Here is a 16,340-nt window from a genome sequence, read left to right as displayed (position 1 = left end):
AGAATGGCAAGATGGTCTCATCTACTTTTGACATGTTGTCAGGAGAGTCCAGTCCCTGGAGAAGGACATCATGCTTGGTGGAGGAGCAGCAAAAAAGAGGAAGGCATTCAACAAGATGGATAGACACAGCGCCTGCTATAATGAACTCAAATGTCAGAACAGTTGTCAGGATGGTGCAGGACTAAGCCGTATTTCATTCTGTTGTACATAGGGTTGCTATGAGTCAGATCCAATGTGATGGCACCTAACAACAGTGATTTTCTAGCAATACTGTTTCACTTACATTTATACATGCCATAGGATGGTATTTGGTGAAGTAAAGTCAATTCTGACTTATGTTGACCATATGTACAAAAGAACAAAACACTCCCTGATCCTGTGTTATCCTCACAATTATTATGTTTGAGCTCATTTTTGTTGACAAGCCACATGAAGCTATGTTGATAGCAGCCAGACCCTCAATAAGATGGAGTGACAAGATGGCTACAACACTTAAATAAGAAAAATATATAAATCTAAAAATGGGCACAGGAATAAATAGACAATTTGCCAAAGATTACATCGAAGTGGCCAACAAGCATTAGCTATACAAAAATATATACATTAAAACAAGATACCACCCCACACTGACACTCTTAGAAAAATTCATAAAAATATAAAATAAATCCTGGGGAGGATATAGAGAGATTGGAATGCTCATACATGTCAACTGGGAATTCAGACTTGTACAGCCAAAAAGAGGAAGATTTTCCACCAGATGAATTGACACTGGCTGCATCCGTGGGCACAAACACAAGAACGATGGCGAGGAGGGCACAGGACCAGGTAGAGTTTCATTCAGTTGTACGTAGGGCCACGGAGTGTTGGCGCCAACTCAGTGGAACCTAACAATAAACATCTTACCTCTCCCAAATCCTAATTTTCACTGCAACGACTACACAGAACTCATAGACAAAATTCATGATTACAGGATTTATTAGGAAAGTTAAGACTGTAATGTCAGTGAGAAATGCCCAGGGTTGATTTATCAGAACATATTACAAATGCCCAAAGTTATCACTCCACTGTAAGCCTCAGCCTGAAGGCATTCAGCTCAAGTCAGCAAACCCATCTCCTTGAATTAAGTAAGCCTTAGTTGAAGGCCTTCAACTCCAATTCCATGGGTCAGTGTTGGATGAGGGGGTCTCCAACACTCGAACGGGTCCTCAGGAGCAAATTTGAGATTGTGGAAAATATTAAACACGGACAGACAGCGAGACACAGGGGTTCCTCATCCCATGTAAGGACTGAGAGAGTGAATGTATTTGCCAGTGGGTGTATATAATGGGGCTTACAGATCTTTCATAAGGCATACATGTCATACAGCTAACATATTATGAAGTCGATGGGTGATATAATAAATGAATGACATAATAAACAAGCAATGGAATGAGTCATCTGACAGTGCTAGTTGACCTTAAATCCCTAAGCCCTTCCTAAGGGTAGTAATTTCTGATCAGTATCAGCAAGAGATGTCAAATAGAGTTTGCTACATTTTACTGTGGTTTCTTTATAGAACGTGATTGCTCTTATCTAGAGATAACCTTCAGGCATTGTGAAGTAGCCAGACACAGGAATGACTCATCTACTACGGTAACTACTTTTAGACTGCTCCTTAAATGAAGGGCTATTGGGGGAGAGGGGTTAGGCAAATTATTAGGCATGGAGAACATTTATCAGAAAACATTTCTATAGAAATGTTCTATAGAACAATGGAGATCCTCCTCAAAATAGGGCTAGTTTTCTATGCCCGTAGTTGCGAGTGTAGAAATAAGGTCAAAATACTTTCTACCAAGTGCTCAGTTTATCACAGGTCAGGAAGTCCAACTTCCCCACTTAAGTGCCCAGAGGCATCCCACTATGCAAGCCAGCCTCCTGCTGCATAAAGCCCTCAGCTTTACCTGCTCTGTGGTTGGGATACTCCTCCCTCTGTTCCGTGCTCTGTCTCCTGCACCAGTTGCTGCTCCTCTCTGAGGTGATAGCTATCTGCTAGATCCAGGAGGTTCACTGCACAGGGATATTGTGGTCCAGAGTACACACTCCTCTCCTGGCTCTCCGGTAATGTGATTTCTCCCCCTGCTTCTCAGAGGGCTCAGTTTATACACAACAGGACGGCATTACTCACTAGCACTATCTTCCCCCCACCTTCTTATCAGACCATGCAGGACAAGTTCCTTTGGTAGGAGCCAGAGACTTTGGCTACAAGAGCCACATTAAATAATTCATTGCCCTTGCACTAGTTTGTCTGATACTACGTCGGAGGTATATTTCCTCTAGCTCAGATTTGCTTATCTTTCTGGCCGTCTGTGGTACTTTCAATACTCTTCACCAACACCGTCATCAAAACGCGGAACGCTTCAGCAGTCTTACTTAGTCATTGTCCAGTTTGGGCACGCATTTGAGGTATCTGAAAATTCCATGGCTTGGGTGAGGCATTGCTTTAGTCTTTCAAGTGACATCTTTGCTTCTTAACAGTTAAAAAACGTCTTTAAACGAAATCAAATGTAAATAATTTGCCTCTTCCTGCCGAACTCCTACCAAACTACCCTATCCTGCCCAGGTCTGGTAGGAAGGAGTGGGTGGTGGTGGTGGGAGGTGGGAATTCTGATATTAAATTGCTACATTTGCCTTTATGGGAGGGAGGAGGCTTTGTTGATCCAATTGAAAGAAGTTAGAAAGAGGAAATATGAAATACTCAGTTTTCTCTTTATGCTCTTTTCATTCCTGCTGCTTTTCTTTTTCCTTACTCTTCCTTGATTTCTCTCAGCTTTCTCATAACTCCTTGGTTGTTAGGTGCCATTGAGTGGCTCCAACCCACAGTGGCCTTGCGCACAGCAGGAGGGGACACGGACCACTCCAGTGTCATCCTCCCAGTGTTCCCAAGCTTGAGCCCGGTGTGTCTGCCACTGTGTCGAGCTCTCTTTGAGGGCCTTCCCTCTTCCCACTGCCCTCTCCTTAAGCAAATGTGATGTCCTTCTTCGGGGACTAGTCTCTCCTGACAATACGCCCAAAGTATGGAAGACAAAGTCTCGCAATACTTGCCTCATCCTCGGCTGTAATTCTTCCAAGACAGCCAGCTTGTCCTATTGGCAGTCCATGGGACTTTCAATGTTCTTCTCCAGTCTCACAATTCAGATTCTTCTTCATCCTTTCCTTTCCCTTTGTCCCTCTACTTTCTTAGCTCAGATAGCTTTTCCGTAACAGATAATACAATAAAGATGACTTATTATGTGTTACTTATTTAGATTATTTTATTCATTCAAAGTGTTTTAGTGACGACCATGTTCCAGACACTGCCAGTTAACAGTTTTATAATCTTTGTTGTAGGTTTTTAAAGTATTGGATTGATATTAATTTAATTTTTGGGCAGCATTTTAGAAGATAATTGCTCTTTGCATAATTGATCCTTTATGAAGAAATTATCTTTATTCTAGAGAGTTATAAATCCACAGATACATTCTTTAGTGTTTTACTTTGATAATGGAATGAAGATTCTGAGGATGTGGGGTTTTTCCCTTCAGTTCCTTTCCAGCACCACCTACACATATTTGCACTTACTCTATTTCATCTATATTGAAACCACAAATGAAACTATTGGAGTTTCAAAAGAGGACATTTTGTTCAATGTAGTTTTCTCATGCTACTATTGAAGAGAAATTATAGTAATATTTATTCCATGCCTGTATTGATGAGTTCTTTTCTTTTCTTTTGAGTACTTTTCTAGAATAATTTTTCTACTCCTTAATACAGAAAGACACCAAAACCTCTTGGAGGCCTTACATTCTCCCAGGCTCCCAGTTGGGATTTCGACTTAAATAAAAGTCTACAGAACCCGACTGCAGAAGTTTGGAGATTTAGTTTTCTCGTATAACAGCAAGTCTAGGGGGAACATTTCAGGACAGACATGGTCAATTATTGATTAACTGCTTCAACTTTGTTGTCTCTTTTTTCTCCTCTTATCCTTTTTTTTTTGGAGCTATGCCCTCTACTCCTCTAGTTTCCCAGCCACGTGCCCGACAAGAGGAAAGGAAGCGGGACAGAAAAGAAGAGGCAGTGCCGACATGCAGAAAGCAAACCCTTGCTCTAAAATTCCCAGTTTACCTCTGCTTCTGTCTCCTTGGCACATCTGCATCACATGGCCACTTAAGAGTGTCAGAGGTTTCAACGTAGGACAATATTTTAGCCCAGCTCATGTTTTCCCTAGACAAGATTGGATTCTGTTAGGGAGGGAAAAGGGGGAACAACTGTCCTGGCCCAGTTTTCAACTTCAATTTTTGACATGGCCTTAGCAGTAAGTGTGAAAAATACAGCAAAATCCCGTTTAATTGTTGAACTCTTCAACCTTGTTTGTGGCCATGGCGTTCACAGTTTTGTTTTAATGAATAAGCTTGTAATCAGGAGAAAGAGCAATGCATTTTTAACTATTAATCAAAAGGGAAAGTACTGTGCTTGAATCACTTTGTTAAAGAATATGTCAGAAGAAATTTCTCTTTATAAGGCACACAAATTTGCATGAAAATGATTTGATTACATTTCAAGCTAGAAATAAAACTAAGAAGGGCTTTACAACTTGCTAGGGTCAAGGTGCTCCCAGAAGTCGTCCAAGCTAGGTTGGCACAGAGGTGGGGGCAAATCGGTTGACCAGTCTCTGGGGCTCTGTCTAGCAGAACCCACTGTATATTCATCTACAGAGCATTCCTCACTTTGTCTGTGGTGAGATTATTTTAAAATGAAAAGATGAAACAGCATTCATTAATACACAACAACCAGTCCTAGGAGAAAGACATCCACTTGGTAAAGTAGAGGGGCAGCAAAAACAAGAATGTTCTCAAGAAGGATTGACCTAGTGGCTGCAGCAAAGAGCTCAAACAAAGCAATGTTTCTGCGGATGGTAGAGAACCAGGTAGTGTTTCCACCTGCTATCCAGAGGGTCATTGTGAGTCAGAACTGAACAGAGAGTACCTAACAACAACAATTTACAGAGTACATTGGCTGCACTGAAATAGACACTTTACTGCAGGAAGGTAGAGTAGGTAATTAGGACACATCAGAAAGTTGTGTGCAGGAGAGCCTGGATGGGGGTTCCAAAGAGAGGAAGATTTAACACAGAATGAGCAGCGACTTTTCTAAGGGCACAAGAACTGATGTGAAAGGGAGCTGAAAAGGAAGGTATGGGAAGACAGCCTTTTCCCTGTTTAATATTTTATTTCAACCTAGTTCTTTGCATTGAAAAGGAAAGAGAAAAAAAAGAAAAGGAAAGAGATGTTCCACTGCCTGGTCTCTTCTCCTGGTCTTTTCCTCTTGACACAAAGTGCTTTTGGTTAATAAGATTTTAGAATATGGCTTTGCATTGAAGTCCAAAATACGTATCAGTGTGGTGGATGCAGATGCTAATAATTATTGAGAGAACACCTATAGTGCACAATATAATACTATTAAGTAGCTTACATTAATCCCATTGATGAGTGAGAAAACTGAGGCTCAGAGGAGTTAAGAAACTTCTTCAATGACTCGTACTCAATCACTCAGGAAATGGTCAATCCCAGTTTTAAGGCCTCTCATTGCACACACTTCATGATACTATTGATTCGTGGGGATTCTTGAAACTCTATATTTTTAACTCAAACTCACTGCCATCGAGTCAATGCCAACTCATAGTGACCTTAAAGGACAGGGTTGAATTTCCCCTGTGAGTTTCCAAGGCTGCAGCTCTTTCTACGGGAGTAGAAAGCTCCATCTGATGAGTTCAAACTGCTGACCTTGCAGTTAGCAGCCCAACACATAACCACTATACCACCAGCTCCCAAAACAATATTGATGATTAGCCTATTTCACTCCCCACTGCATTGGGTAAATATGCTGTACAAGACCTCTTTAAAGTGTTCAGAACCAAGGATGGTATTTTGAGGACTAAGGTGCACCTGACCCAAGTCATGGCTTTAGAACAGGAACGCAGGGGGTGGGGACAAAGGTAATTGTATAGAGAGCATATCCTCTTCCTCCTAAATAGATAATGCACCTCCATGGAAAGTGGCTACGTTGTCGCTATTAGGATTTATCAGGTTTCTATTGACAACTCTAAAAAGGCTTGGAATATAAAGTAACTTCTTTAGCCGGAAGTCAACATCTCCTTAACTTTTCATGCCTTAGTTTGCCTTGCTGCAAAATGAGAATAATAATGGTGTTTCCTAGCACTGCTGTGAGGGTCATGACAGACAATACACAAAAACTTCGTGGGAGAGCAGCTAGCGCACACTATTGTTGTTAGGTGCTGAGGAGTCGGTTCAGACTCACAGTGCTGTGGTAGGTAGATGGTTAAGAGTCAACTTGAGTTTTTATGCCAGTGAAGGGGTGGAATCCAACCTGTCAATTAGGTCACAGCCTGATGATGCCTCTGTGGGGGCGATGGACTTCTTATAAGCAGGGAACCTGGGAAGCTCTCTCTCTCTGCCTCGCTCCACCTTCTTGACTGCTGGAGCTCTGCCTGTCTCCACAGCCCCATGTGCACCTCTGGTCCTTGATTGCCGTCGGCGCCCTGCCATGTTTCCACCGACTTTGGATTCAGGCAATTCTGCAGCCACTTGCCTGTGATCTTCCTGTTTCCTGCTTCACTTTCATCAGCCTGAAGCAAGGTGAGTCTGAAGAGGTCCTGGCTTGCATTGGACTTGTGGACTTGAGTTGGACTGGGCTTGAATGCCTTCTTTTAAAATAAGATTATTTGCTGAAATAAAGTTCTTTTTTATACATATACAAGCGACCCTGGATTTTTCTGTTCTAGACAATCCCATCTAACATAATGACCCTGTGTGCAACAGAAAAAAAATACTGCCTCATCATCCCGAGCCATCTTCACAGCCATTCTTATTGTTGAAGCCCTCTGCTGTAGCCAGTCCAGCTCAGCAAGGATCTTCCTTTTGGCTGACTTTATTACAGCAAGCATAATGTACACTTTGAAGACATGCCCAAAGTATGTGAAACATCTTTAAGAATAAATCCATTATTAAAGAGTAACTCTAACTCACTACCATCAAACCCACTCAAACTCAAACTCATTACCATCATGTCCATTCCGACTCTTAGAACCCTTGAACACAAAATAGAACGGCCTCCTTTGAGACTCTTAATCTTCACCGGAGTAGACAGCCTCATCTTTCTCCTCAGGAACGGCTGAGGGGTCTGACATGATGGCCTCCTGGATAGCAGTCCAGTTCAAACCAAAGCAAAACATAAGACAACCCACTGCCGTCGAGTCAATTCTGACTCTTGGTGACCCGATAGGGCAGGGTGGCACTGTCCATCCGGTTTCTGAGACTGTGACTCTCTACGGGAGTTGGAAGTCTCTTCTGTCTCCCACGGAGTGGCTGGTGGTTTTGAGCTGCTGATCTCGCAGTTAACAGCCCAGCGAATCACCACTACGCCACTAGGACTCATTCAGACCCCTAAAAATATGTCTAGAGACTCGCCATTTTTGGACTCTGACTTCAAAAACAATGCATTAAAATGTAGACACTGCTACTTGTGTGGTGAGTTGGCACTAATGTCACCATAAATCCACTGGCACAAAAATAAACACAAAAATTGTATGGATGGATTTAGAGTAAATATTACTATTCTTCCTTTAAGATTGTGTTTGAAATAAAATCACGAAAGACTTCAATTCTCATTTTTTAAAAATTTAATGATCTCCTCGATTGTTTGTCATCCCAAGTGAGGAACTGCTCCTGATGAAATTTTTTTTTTCATTCTCTGTATCATGAAGACATTCGTTTTTAAAAGACTAAAGAGTACTTTAATGGATTTGATTTTAGTTTAAATAGCCAGGTCTTCTTTCAGGTATTTTAAAAAGGAACACAGAACTGGAAGAAAGTTTAAGTTTGATAGACTTCACATGTCTTACAGAACAGACTTGTTGATCCTAGATCAACTCCAACTCTCATCCCAAATTCCAAGAAGGGCCAGATTATTACTCTTTCCAAAGCACTGTCCATGTCTTCATGGACTAATCAAACAAAAACTTCACTTTTTAATTGAAATATTTTTTTAATCATTTTATTAGGGGCTCATACAACTCTTATCACAATCCATACATACATCAATTGTGTAAAGCACATTTGTACATTCATTGCCCTCATCATTCTCAAAACATTTTCTTTCCACTTAAGCCCTGGCATTAGGTCCTCATTTTCCCCCTCCCTCCCCGCTCCCCCCTCCCTCATGAGCCCTTGATAATTTATAAATAATTATTTTGTCATATCTTGTCCTGTCCAACATCAAAAACTTCATTTTAAAGTAATCTCACCATAGGCAAAGTGAAGAATTCTTTCTATAGAACCAGTACCTTACCTGCTCACTCCTAACAGCATTTCCTTTGGATCATTGTGTCTGTCTCTATGCCTACTCCTCACTTTTTTTCTCCTTATTTGGCATTTCACGCTTATGGCAATAGTCAAAAATCTACTATCTGGCTATTTCATGCATGAATGACATAGTCTGGCAGTTATAAACGCATAGGTAGGAGGCAAGCCTCATGCTGGGTGTGACGGTTAAGGTTGTGCATCAACTTGACTGGCCATCATTCTCAGTGGCTGGACAGTGGTGTAATGATGTCACTTGGCAGTAATATTGTAGAACTTGGCAGTGATGTAATGATGGAATTCAACAGCTATGTAATGTTGATCTAAGGTGTTCCCCCTCCTTTTCTGCATAACTCCAATTTTTGCACAATAGCCAGGTCTTGGGACCTAGCCATGGCAGTAAGAGAAGAGTGGATGTATCTGACTATTTTCTTAAGAGTCAAAGGCTATTTTCAGGAACATTTTCCTCCGGTTTATAATTTCAGCACAAAAGTTTAAACTGAGCAGTACCGTTGAAATGTGCTGCCCTGACAAAGGACTTGCACTCCTTCGGTCATAGTAAAGTAATGTCCCTGTCAAAGCGGACTCAGGTCAGGTTTGCTGTGGCTTCCTCAAAGGGCAGGAGTCTTGATTGGCCGTCCAGAGACCAAAAGAAAGGCGGCATTGATCATGCTCATGCTTCAAGATGCATGGACTCTTTTTACGCATTGAGATTATTTCGTAGAACTCATACCAGAAAAAAAAATCCAAGATGCCCAATGACTGTGTTCCACTTTACAAAAGAAGTTATTTTAAGAACATGCACCCTATTTACATGCTGCTTGGAACTATAGCATAAAATCACGAATGCCTTTCATCGTTAAGTGAAAGAAAAAAAATGTAAGGCACCAGGAAGACTTAATATGGCTATGGTTTATATAATGTTTCTTTTAATGAGTTGCTTTAATTCCAGGTGGTACAGAATTCAGGGCATAACCAAGACTGAAGTGCAGCTCTGGCAGGGCTCCAGGCGGGGTTTACTCCGACCTCACAGCTGAGGTGAGGATGGCTGTGAAATCAGCTAAAGAAAATGAGCATAAAGCCCTTGTATGATTCCCTTTTCTTCTTCTTGACAAAACTTTATTCTTAAATGTATAACAGCTCCAAGGCTTCATTCTACCTATAGGTGGCAACCGATGTTGTAACAGGGAAGCCAGATGTTTCTATAGGAATAGCATCAGGGGCCCCATTGCTTCAGTCACAAAGATCAGCTTCTTTTTTTCCCCCTGACTGCTTAATTCCACCCGTGGCGTGGGTGTAAGGGGTGGGCTGGGGGCAGGGGGTTGGGGGAGTGGGTACCCTTCCTCTCGGCCCTCACTTTTAGCTCCTCAAGTTTCTGCTCTTCTTCTGTCTGTTTCTGCTTGGGAGCCTGATCTCCCTTGTCCATTTCTGCCCCTTAGGTTGTGTCAAGGGCTTCTTCTCCCCACCTCTGGGCCTGACATGGAGCCTGCTGCCCCTTCTCCAGACCTGTCCCCGAAAGCAGGGCTCCGTTTTTGTGATCTGGACATTTGCACAGTGTGTTGGTTAATTTCTCCCGGACAAAAAGCTGAAAGGGGATTCTCTAGGGAAGGAGTCTTCATCCTTCAAAACAAGGGGATACAAGGACAAGAAGTCATCCAACCTACAAAGTTGGGGGCAAACACACCAGGACGAAAGGGAAGAGAGGGTCTGGCTGGGCAGGGACAGCAAGCTCAGGACTAGGAAAATGACATATGGCTAAGACAAGCCTTAGGGGTTCAGGGCTTAGAATATAAATTTGTCACACTCGTTACAGTAGCCAAACTCCCCTCTTTTGTTTGCTTGTTTTCTAATAGTTTTATTGGCATATACTCTACACATCATTTAATTTATTCCTTCAATCATATCAAGGAGACTTGATCAATTATCACCACAATTTCAGAACATTTTCTTTTTATGTTCGTTGTTTTGGTAGCTCTCCATTTCCTCTCATGCCATGTCCTTATTCTCTCTCTCTCTCTCTCTCTCTCTCTCTTTTACCAACATTTTATTGGGGGCTTTCACATATTATTACAATCCATGGTTCCATTACATCAAAATTTCTTCTCCAAGATTTTAAACTTGAAGCTGAAAAGATTCTTGAACTCGGTCTACCCTGTGACTAAAACCTTAAGATACAGAGTTCAACAGCTGTCTAGGGCCATGTTTCCCACTACAAACACACTGGTCTGCAGTGAGTATGAAAGAGGAAGCTCACATGCTGACGTGGACGTGGTAGGCTTTTCTCTAGGACCTAAGCTCATTCCTGTCTTTGTTTTGGCTTTGTTGTTGAACTTCTGTTGGTGTCCCTCAGCCAATACATTTTTTCTTTGGTTAAGCTAGGTGGCGCTGTAATTCAGACTCCTGACAAATACACTCAGGCAACGTAAGTGTCAGGCAGGGAGCAATTTACTTTTACAGAATCCCTCAGCATCTCCACAGTGTACCGCATTCCCCAAGTTACAATTTGAAAACTACTGCCATAACTCAGAGGAGCTCTGGTAGCATAATGGGTTACTGGTCAGGCTACAAACCACAAGGTCAACAGTTCAGACCCAGCTGCTCCATTGGAGAAAGATGGAACTGTAGAGACCACTCGGTCCCATAGGGCCGCTATGAGACAGAATAGATTCCATGGTGGTGAGTTTGGGTTGGATTTGCCTTAAATAGTACCCATTACACAAGGCTGGTCTTCATAGGCACTTGGAGAGGCACAGTGTGTAGATGGAACCTACATGTACTTCATTCTTTCCAAATAGATTTACTGGGTTTCTTGTTCGTGCTAGGCATTGGGACTACGAGGAAGGACAAAAGAGATCAATTCTGTGCCTTCGTGATGCTCAATCTCCAGTGAGATCATGGTAATAAGTTAGGGAAAGGCAAGGGAGCTCCCCAGTCATGAATGATTGCCACTCTATCAATAATTCAGTGAAACGGTCAATGTTTCAAATGTATACTCTATAGTTATCGTGACCATTTAGTTGAAGCATCAGTATTATTTGTGAGAAACCTACACTACTACTTCTAAAATGTACTATGTCAGTTCAGAATTACCCTAAAAGCGCAAAGGACAATTACTCAAGACCACAGAGCTGTATTAAACATTTGCTAAAGTAATGAGGCTTCATTTTATACTACTAACTACTAAAGTTGTTTTCATCTTTTAAAATCAATGGGAAGAAGTGGTACATCTTTGAGTTCTTAAAAAAACATTCATTGTTAATTGGCACCACTTTTATTATACTTACGATGAATATTTATACATAGGTTCCTCTATGAAGAATCCAGAATGTTTGATACTAGCTAATCCATAAATCATAAGCCGAGTGACTCCTGGGGTAAAGTTTGGGCACAGTATCGTGACCTGAGGCAGCCTGGGGTACAGTAGGCTAAACAAACTACAAACTACAAGCCCCTGGAGCCTAAAGGGGCAGCTCCACTCTGTCCTACAGACATTGTGAGTTGGGATCAATGCCATGCCAGTGGATTTGGTTGGGGTTATGGTATCATGGCATGACTTTTAATGATTATTTTGTATTAAAGGAAGAGGCCTTTGCTTGCTGAGTTGTGTAATGTTGTGGTCATTTCTCAGAAAACACCTTTTGGGCTTTGATCTCAGTGGAGATAAATAGCATTAGTCAGTAGTTTAGCTGATCATGTCAAGCAGTCAAGTTTTCCAGGTGATGAGTACACAAGAGAAAGTTTGAGAACTGAGGCGCATTTTGGGGCGTGACACTGCAAGCAGTGGGATCCCATAGTCTTCCCTTTAACTGGCAGTCTCGACCTTTCTCTGCAAGGCAGGAAGTGATGACCTCACGAGACCCATTCATGCCAGAGGGGTATAATCCCATGCAGACATTCATCATAAACCCATTTCCTGCATCTGAGTCATTGGTCTTTCATCTTGAGATCCCACTGCTAGTTTGAGGTTGCACAAGTGATCATCTTAAAACACACACATGGCTGCGTTTCTCTACGTCACATTCACTCCTTCCTGCAAGATTTACTGAGCCCCCAACATGGCACTGGGTTAAGTGTTGGGGATAAGAAGAAGAAGACTTAGTCTCCTTATATGAAATATCTAGAATAAGCAAATGCTCACAAGGCATCGTTGATTAGCAGTTACAGAGGCCAGGGAAGGACTCCTGGCAGGGTCTGGCTTACTCGTTGGGTTACTAACCTCCAGGGGACTGCCAGCTGCCCCGTGAGAGAAAGTAAGACCCACTGCTCCTGAAAGGCTGTGCAGTCTTGGAAGTGATGGGGAACGGCACTGCTCTCTGTCTTACAGGCTCACTGTGAGTCAGAATCAGATCCACAACCAAGGCAAGGGGCAGAACGAATAGAGTTAGTACTTGAAGGGCACTGGGTTTTTGTGTTGAAGATGATTTCTGAAATGGGAAATAGTGGTGATGGTTGTACAACATGAATGTGATTCGTGTGACTGAAATGCATCTATACAGAAAGTGGAAATGTCATATATCTATTTATCACAGTAAAAATAATTGCTCCCCAGAAAGGAAAGATAGTCTCTTTTCTTCCTTGGGAGCTCATAGGATATGGTAGTGCCCCCCAACAGCTCATAGGATATGGTAGTGCCCCTAAACGGTTTATTGTAGACACCTGTTAGTGAATTTCCGGAGCCTGGTAGGGTAGTGGTTACAAGTTGGGTGACTAACCAGCAGTTTGAAAGCACCAGCCCCTCTGTGGAAGAAGCAAGCATTTCTACTCCTGTAAAGAGTTACCATCTCAGCAACCCCACAGAGCCAGGTCTACCCTGTCCTGCAGGGTCACTGAGAGTTAGAATCAATTCAATAATTGGGATTTGAGTATTTGTTATTCATTTGGGGACTAAGTGAAGGCGGCAGGACAGAACAGAAGAGTTCACTTTATTCCCTTCATATATCTATAAAGAGAAGCTCTAGCCCGGCCTTCCTGCACCTTTCTGCATAGGACTGCCCCACACCCACACTGCAGAACACTGGTGTAGAGGGGGAGGCTGGAGCCTGACATGGAGGAGGTCTACAATGAGCTAGCTATTGGCAAACAGACAGTCTAATTGTGTTTGGAGTGGAAGACTGAGTTGGAAGAAGATAGGGCAAGTGATACATAAGGCATGTCTTAAGGAATAATAAGGGGATTCATCATACATAAGGATGGAGATGGCTTGAGAACACAAAGCTATTCAAGGCAGGTGGGCACAAATGCAGGACGTGTTTGGAGAAGCACAGGCAGGCATTTCTGTGTGGCTACAGGTTAGGGGTCAAGTGGCAACCTCAGATAGAGACAGAGAAATAATGGATGCAAAGAAAACTGACAGAAATCTGTTGGCACCAAGAACTTTGTTGGCTTCAATTTGAAAAGGGCAGCCAGAATCAAAGAGATGAGCTGACTAGAGAGCAGATCACAGAGGTGGATAGATTTTTAAAGAGAAGTCATTGAGGAGCGTGCCATATTAAAAGATACTGCTGTCGACCAGCTTTCTTGGGAATGAAATAAATGGATCTTAGCTCCAAGAATATCACACGGAGTAGAACAGTTTGCCCATAAAAAGCCTTTTCTATTATCAGCTATCTGTGGGTTAGAGAAATTGAATAATTAAATAACAGACTTTAGTTTAAAGGATAGGATGGCCATTTTGCCTTTAGTGGCCCATGAGCTTGTTGAATTCCGAAATGCTGATATTCCACTGGGCAGACCTCTTATCAGTCAACATCTATAAGGAAGTCTCAAGACTGACCAGTGAGGAGTGTAAATAAATGAGTCAATGTTGCTGAACCTTATCCCACTAAAAATCACTGCCACCACTTTATAGTTTATTTGCAAATGCAGGTCTTATATTTTAATACGTGCATATATTCAAGTATTGCCTCTTTACTTCTGGAAAATTCAAACTTTTGCAGAAAAATCATATACTATAGTTGAAGCAAAGCAGCAATGACCTTTACAAGTGATCAGGAATTGAGGGGAAGATCCCAAATAGTATTTCATTTATCATAACTGGTTTCCTAATGTAATAAGGAAATAAAATAGAACTCTTCTTGGATTGCCAGAAGGTTAGGAGAAAGGAGATCCCTGCCACAGGGAGGCTTGAGCAAATTCTAAAGGAGTTGGCAGACCAAACATATGGGGATGTTTGGGGCAAAACTATCAAATAAAAAATAGTCAGTAGTAAGTTATAACAAAAGATGCCAAATCCTCTCAACTCTTCTTACTCTTACTTTCAGAGGGAAAAGACGTGTGGGAACCCCACACTCCCTAGGGCTTTAGAAGTGGGAGACAGAAAGCTCTGAAGGACGAAGGACGTGGGGAATAAATTCCTCTTTCCATTCCCTTCCAGGTGCCTTCTACCCTCAGTCAGGGAGGGCCCTTCTTCACAAGAATATGACAGATTGTACTTCAAAGGAGTCAAACTTGCCTTCCTCTTCTCCTCACACTTTGAGATCTGAGAACTGTTTGTGTTTGCCCTACTCCAACAGCAAAGCTCTGCTGTTTGTTCTCTTCTGAAATGACTTGGCTTATTATAAAAAATGCAAACAATACATTAAAAATCCATCAAAATCCTCTCCCTTAGCGACAACCACTTGTGATTATTGCTTCAGCGTTGCTTTCTCTTTAATTATTCATTGGATCTGTTCCTTACACTGAACAACAATAACAACAACAAAATTATTTTTTAATATCCTATTTTATTTTCAAAGTAAAGAATATGTTCAAAATCTAGTCAAAGCATCATGTGCTGCATTCTTGTCTGGTAAACATCATAGGATAAGAAGCACCATCAACTTGAGCAGACAGCTCTACGCTAAAAGTAAAAGGCTAAAAGCTAGACAACAAAACCAGATAACAAGCTTGTGTATCTATTCACCTGCCTCAGATGCCATCGGAAACCTGTCAGTGGCGGGAGGGATCCACCAGGAGGGGCCCACCCAGTTTTCACAGCCACTCAATGGCCCCTTCCTCCTGCCAGCTGTCTAGGGAAAATTCCCATGATCTCAGTTAGTTGTTTGATGGATGTAATCTGATTAACTTCATGTTGACACGTGAATAGGGACCTTCCCAGGAGTAGGCAAAATAATTTCTGAAGGTTAGGATTTCAGCCCGAGTGATAAAGTGAGTTGGAAAATTTCCTGTAGAATGTAGACAATTTTGATTGAGAGCAGCCATCCCCAATGGCACCTAAAAATCATACTCAATAAATATAAGATATTGTTCCCACCTGTGTCCTAGCATAATGCAAATTTCACCACAATATTACACCTCCAAGGCAGATTTGAGCAGGAAAGTCAAGGTCAAGAGTGAAACCCATATTGTGACTCACTTGAGGCACACCTTTGACCAGTTGTTACTGTTGCTGTTATTCTTAACCTCTCAGACCTCACCTGTTAAACGGGTGATGTGGGAATTAAATTTAGTAAAGAAATGTATATCAAGTGTTTGTTTTATATGATTGAACTATGAATTGTATGATATGTGAATGATCTGCCAATTAAACTGTTTAGAAAAGAAAACGGACATGGGAGGTCAAAGCAACTGTCACAAATGCATGGTTGGTGGGAGATCAATACATCATACTTACTTACAGGTGGGGTTACAGGAATAGGCCCCTGATTGGGATAGGTGGTGGTAAACAGACAAGCTTACAAGATTGGTCAGGGGCCTCCCTGATGCATTCAGGGTATGACTCATGACTGTGTGACATTCCCCCACCCCCACTGCCAACGATGATTTCCATCAAGGACATACCCAGGCAATCCCCAAAGGGAGACTGCCTTTGAGCTGGTCAGGTGGGTAGAAGTAGTTCCCTTTCCAATGCTCTCTGTTGAGAACAAGCCTACTAGCATCCTTGGTCACTGTTGAGAGGGACGTGTGTGTGTGTGTGTGTGTGTGTGTGTGTGTGTGTGTGTGTGTGTG

General features: G+C 42.1%; 1 protein-coding gene across 1 annotated transcript in view; it reads right to left on the bottom strand.

Moving 5' to 3' along the window:
• The window catches only part of CCDC148 (coiled-coil domain containing 148), a 314,586-nt gene that overhangs the window by 248,702 nt on the left and 49,544 nt on the right, over nt 1-16,340 (bottom strand). The gene's annotated exons all lie outside the window — the stretch shown is intronic.

This window comes from Echinops telfairi, unplaced genomic scaffold (assembly GCF_000313985.2).
Source record: "Echinops telfairi isolate 266 unplaced genomic scaffold, ASM31398v2 ScPeMD7_4;HRSCAF=17, whole genome shotgun sequence".
Lineage (NCBI taxonomy): Eukaryota > Metazoa > Chordata > Mammalia > Afrosoricida > Tenrecidae > Echinops > Echinops telfairi.
Note: the sequence above shows the minus strand (reverse complement) of the source record. Positions and strands in the feature narration are given on the sequence as shown.